Source organism: Branchiostoma floridae, chromosome 3 (genome assembly GCF_000003815.2).
Source record: "Branchiostoma floridae strain S238N-H82 chromosome 3, Bfl_VNyyK, whole genome shotgun sequence".
NCBI lineage: Eukaryota > Metazoa > Chordata > Leptocardii > Amphioxiformes > Branchiostomatidae > Branchiostoma > Branchiostoma floridae.
In genome coordinates, this window is record NC_049981.1 from 740108 (window position 1) to 745458 (window position 5351).

Consider the following 5351-nt stretch of genomic DNA (forward strand, 5'->3'; position numbering starts at 1 on the left):
CAAAAGATATATTACCCAATAGACACCAAGTACTCAAGCTCAATGACCCTTTCCAATATCATACAGCCCGCTGTGTATTCTGTCGGCATTATACTTTATAGATGTACATCCTGGTGGTGACATTTCCATGACCTGATGTTTGTATCTGGAATAACTTTAAGCAAAGAAGGTGCATCTCAAATTTCCTGTTTCATGTCTTCATTATGCCTGTACCTAAAGGACCGATAAAGGATTGCTTCTCTGTTTCCTTAATGATGATTCCAGGTCCCTTTCATTACATAAACCTCCTGTGGAGCTTCTCTAATCAGTCTTGGAATGACCAAAGGCATATCACTGTGAGCATATATAGAACCTATCATCTGCATCCCTTGGAGACAGGCCAAGAAGGTGGGAGGCTTGTGTGAAATGTGCTACTGACTGATATGTTCCTGATATTGCTGCTCCATGAGTACAGTTGGTGGAAATGTCTTCTTTTTTTTTAAAAATCTACATGGCTTTCGATATCATATTATCAACAGAAGTTCAAAGGTCTCATGCCTACATTTAGAGTCTTTCATATGGCATGTTTAATTGAAGTTCATTTCTCATGTAACATGGTTTTGATTAATATTTCACTTAAAGAAGTTCCTCTCAAAAAAGGTCACATCACTCTAAGATTAGCATGACTAGCATAATACACAACTGCAAAAACACATTCAAAAACACAAGAATACAAACACCCAGACACACCCAAAACCAACCTCTGCACACCGAGGCTGTGATGATGATTGCTTTTTTCATCACTCTTCCAGTTTATATTCTTTTCTTCACTGTCTCCATCTCTCCCCATATCATTCCTGATCCATCAGTCCCCTCAGGAATCCTGACACCTTTAGAAAAAGACCTGTGTCAAATTAGGATTTAAAGGGGTTTTACCAGCAGAGGTGTTGAGTGTTCCAGTCCTGTAGTAGATGAATCACCTTCTTTCTCTTCAGTTAGACCTCTTGCTCCTTAGATGGCATTGCTTACATTTTGTAGACAACACAATCATGGAAGAGTCTGCTTACATGTACATAGTCTTTGTTGGGAGTCCTACGGACATGCATTGACTGTCTAGTTACCATGGAAATCCTGTGGAGGTCTTGGTACAGTAGTCAAGAACTGTTTTTTCCATCAATCTCCCGCTTGCACAAAATTCCTGAGTGTCCTTTGCTTCTGTCTGCTTGAAATTTGCTTAAAGTTACACTTTGGCTATTTAGCTCAATTTACAGCAAGGAAGTAACAGCAGTAGACAAAATTTCAACTACTGGTCTATTGCATTCCAGTCTATTGCAACTTGGACTGTTCATTGATCTACTTAAGGACCAGGATTAACATCAATATGAATACTGATTGGTACACAACTGGCCTGAAATATTCCACTTGGTCTGTAAAAGCAATACCTGTACATGGTTGTGATTAGTGAAGAAAACTTCAAAGTCTTGTTTGAGTTGCTGGCCTGGAATTACTCAAACGCTGTGTTTGCAGGTGCTATGGTAACGGTTATGCTATGGTCTTACCTGTACCATAAACTCTAAGATATTATATATAATGTACACTTTGGCATGCTTCCAACCAGTAAATTGCACAGCAAATGTATCCAAGCTTGATAACAATCACCATGTGTGTTCCAAATAGTTCAGGGAATATTCTCACTTCAGTGTGTACATCAAAGCCACTGATTGAACCTACTGTAGATCGTGAAAGATTCGGCTGGTTTATGTATGTAGTTTTTGCTATGACATCAAAATACATATGTCCTTAAATCTTGCATTACGTTATAACTATCGTTGTTTGATCCATGAATGAAAACACTACAAACTCCTCCCTTTCCCTCCTACCACAAAATTGACACAAATTACAGTATCCTGAAGTTGAAACTTGTTCAATTTTCACAGCGTTTTTCATTTTCAATATACTTACTGGAAATGATAGGTAAATATCAGTGGCGTATAGATAACATCATTAATTGGGTTTAGGAACTGCACGATGCCAGTTGTCCGCGTCTTGGGTTTAAAATAAATTCCATTGTCCCTCAGGTAACAAAATTTACCTAGTGCCCCCTCCCCATCGTGACCGGATTGCCCCCACTAAATATCATACTGTACCTATTGTAGGATATCCCATATGTTTTGGTTAAGGTAACCAATCTGTAGACATTAGATACAGTAGACAGTTTCAAGTGTAACATCAGAAAAAATTCTGTGGTTAAGGAAAGTAACAATTAAAAAAAATTTAAAATGTATCATGTGACAAAATGCATCTGTGTGGGAATTTTTTCGAAGTTTGCCTCAAAAGGTCTAAACGGTCCAATTATCACAGATATATAAATGTATATAAATGTAGTCGTCATTCACTAAAAGAATTCCTTATGAAACTACAACAATTTAATTATCTGCAACAGTATTTTTGCTCTGCCAAGTCCCATTTGTATCTTTAAAATGGTCCAATTATCTCAGATTAGAGTCTTTTTTAGACATCATGATACATGCAGACATATTGACATCTGAGTTATGTTGTATGTTGATACAGTTGTACACTAATAAATTCCTTTATGAAATTATAACTATTGGCAACAGTATTTCTGCACTGTCAACTTCCATTTGTATTTCTGAAAAGCACAGTAGGAAGTTTTCAGCGCTAGTTTCAGGGTCACTGCTGGTTTCAGGGTCACTACTCCTGTGAAAGACTTGGCTAAGAGTTGACCTAAGGTCAGGTCACTCCCCCCAGAAACAGGGCTTCTCCTGATTAATATGGACAGCCAGGGAAACTTGACCAAGCTTTTTTGTCAGACAGTGCTGAAAGTGTTAATAACCTGACATTTTCTTGATGAACCTTATTGTTGGAAGTTACTTCTAATCAACATGGGGAACAAAATCACTGTCTGGAATGGATAGAGTAATGACAAGACTGAAAGGAATGCAATTTAGGACTTGCAGATGGATTTTTGGCAACCTGTAGAACCCTTTGAATGAAGGTTGCCCCTAACCTTAAACCTTTAGAAGAAGACATTTTCCTGAGATATTGATTTCTTCATTTTTGCATGTATCTGATCATGCAGCTGCTGTAACATGCAGCATTCTAAAGGTCCAGGAAAAAGGTTGCATGCCCTGAATTTTGATTATCTACATAAACTACTATAGATCTTGAAACAATCTCAATGGTTTTATTTTTGCAGTTTTCACAGTGATGACTCTGCTACAAAATTATGATACTATAGATATCAAGCTCCATTATGGTCCTACTGTATTAACAAAACATAAAATACTGCGAAAAAAGACCCAACCTTCCTACCATGACATTAGATCCCTATGAAAATTTATGAATCTGAAGTAGCTTGGGATAGCGATTTTGCCTTGGTACTGCGTTAACCAGAACTCTTCCTTAGTATACAATGTATATACATGTACAGAGGATCACATGATTGTGTGGCATTTACATCAGTTACTGTAGAAGGACAGATCTTGCAATGTCTCTTAAGTCTAAGTCAACCTCAATGAGAGATGGGTAATTTTTAAAAAAAAGGAAACATGTTCCACAACATTTTAGAATTTGGCACTATCACAACATTGTATAAGTTATAGATAATTTTCAGCTAATTGTGGATCTGAAATGACTCTCGATAGCTAAGGTCCTTGTCAGTGTGTTGTTTTGCACTAGTTTCCAGACTTTGGCTGCATTGAAAGTATGTAAAGGATTACTTTCTGCCCGTTTGTTCTAGGGTCGACGTCTAAGACCCTGTTTTGACTGGGACTGGTTAGAGTAGTTGGTGCCAAGGAAACTGCTGGGAAAGCAAATAACCAAAGTTTGTTGGGTTTAAGTTGGACTAGCCCAGGTGTTCTAGCTAGGCTCAACTTCTGTCCACCTGGTGTTCATTGTCACAGACAGGTAATTTAATATCATTCTGGTTAGTTAACAACCAGTATGTCAGGATCTAGAAGTATTCCATCATCAAGTTTTCTCTCCACTGCAATATCACTATACTCCAGCCAATACAGTACAGATTTTTTTGTCAGCAATGGACAGTACTGTATGCACACTGCAAACTTTTAATATAGGGAATGCCTCTATGCCTCCTACAGCAAAGCTAAATTGCCTTGAACTTGCCTTAAAATAGTTGCATGTAGCAGAGGTAAACTAACCAGGGCAGAACCCATCCTAGGTTATTCTCTGATCTTAACATTCATGTTTTCTATGTTGTCCATATTATCAGGTGCTCGGCCTTTGAGTATGATGCCTCCTCCCTGCCCCAGACCAGTGTCATCATCACCTTTCACAACGAGGCCAGATCTGCCCTCCTCAGGACCATCACTAGGTATGAATCGTAGGATGTCGGACTCTTTGGCTCTTCTATTACCAACTCGGCCTATGGCTAATCAGACCAACTCAGACCAACATGCTGGTCAACTTGTCCAAACACCCCAAACCTAAACCCTAACCCTGGCAAGTTGTCCAGGGTGTTGGGCAAGGTTGACTGGGCAAAGTTTGTAAAGGGCCAAATCATCCAGATCCCTATGTTGTTGAGCTTTAAGTACTCTTTTTAGCATACCAGAACTGCTGCCTTGGAAAGGCCTTGACTTGTTTTACCTCCATGAAGTTGGAGGTACTGGTTTGGGTATACTGTTTTTACTCTGGATGATATATGGGGTTGTATCTCAACTGTTAGGCGGATCGCATTGTTTTGGGGTGCCTGGGTAGATGGGTGTATCATGATATCTTTCACCTTGCTCTTTCTGTCTTACACAGTGTACTGAACAGAAGCCCTCCAAACCTGGTGCGAGAGATTGTCCTTGTGGATGACTTCAGTGATGATCGTAAGTTAACAATGTACCAAAGTAACTAGTATCAATTCAGTGTCCATTTGGTGTAGTTTTACTTATGAAAAAGCCGCTATGTTAATGAGTACGTTGGTAAAAGATGTACATTCATCAAATGGTTGTTTGACAGTTACAATGATCAAAGAAAAGGTTTTTGATATCATAATATACTCGTTTTTATGAGATTGCCCAATATATATAGCCCCACATTTTTTTCCATCCTTTGAAGAGCAAGGACATTGATATGTAGACAAATTATTGCCCAATATCTAAGATGTCACAAAGGGCAGCAAGCTCTTGAAAAATGCAGGGCCTCCTGAGAGGAACGGCCATTGATGGTGCCATTCAAGCCTCTATCAGGGGAAGAATATGAGAAAACCTTTCATATAAATCAAACATCATATCCATTCCCGACCTGACCACCTCTTGAAACATCATCTTTTATTGTCAGTGGTGCAAATAAAGATGATGATTGCTGCAGTTCTGACCCATCCTGCAATATGTACACTAGTGATA

At 38.8% G+C, this 5351-nt stretch overlaps 1 long non-coding RNA gene across 1 annotated transcript in view; it reads left to right on the forward strand.

The window, feature by feature from the left end:
- The window catches only part of LOC118411051, a 9255-nt gene extending 4404 nt beyond the window's left edge, over positions 1-4851 (forward strand). The window contains exons 3-4 of the long non-coding RNA XR_004830634.1: positions 4232-4333; positions 4765-4851. This is a non-coding gene — a long non-coding RNA (uncharacterized LOC118411051). The remainder of the gene's footprint in view (positions 1-4231; positions 4334-4764) is intronic.
- Positions 4852-5351: the final 500 nt, after the last annotated feature.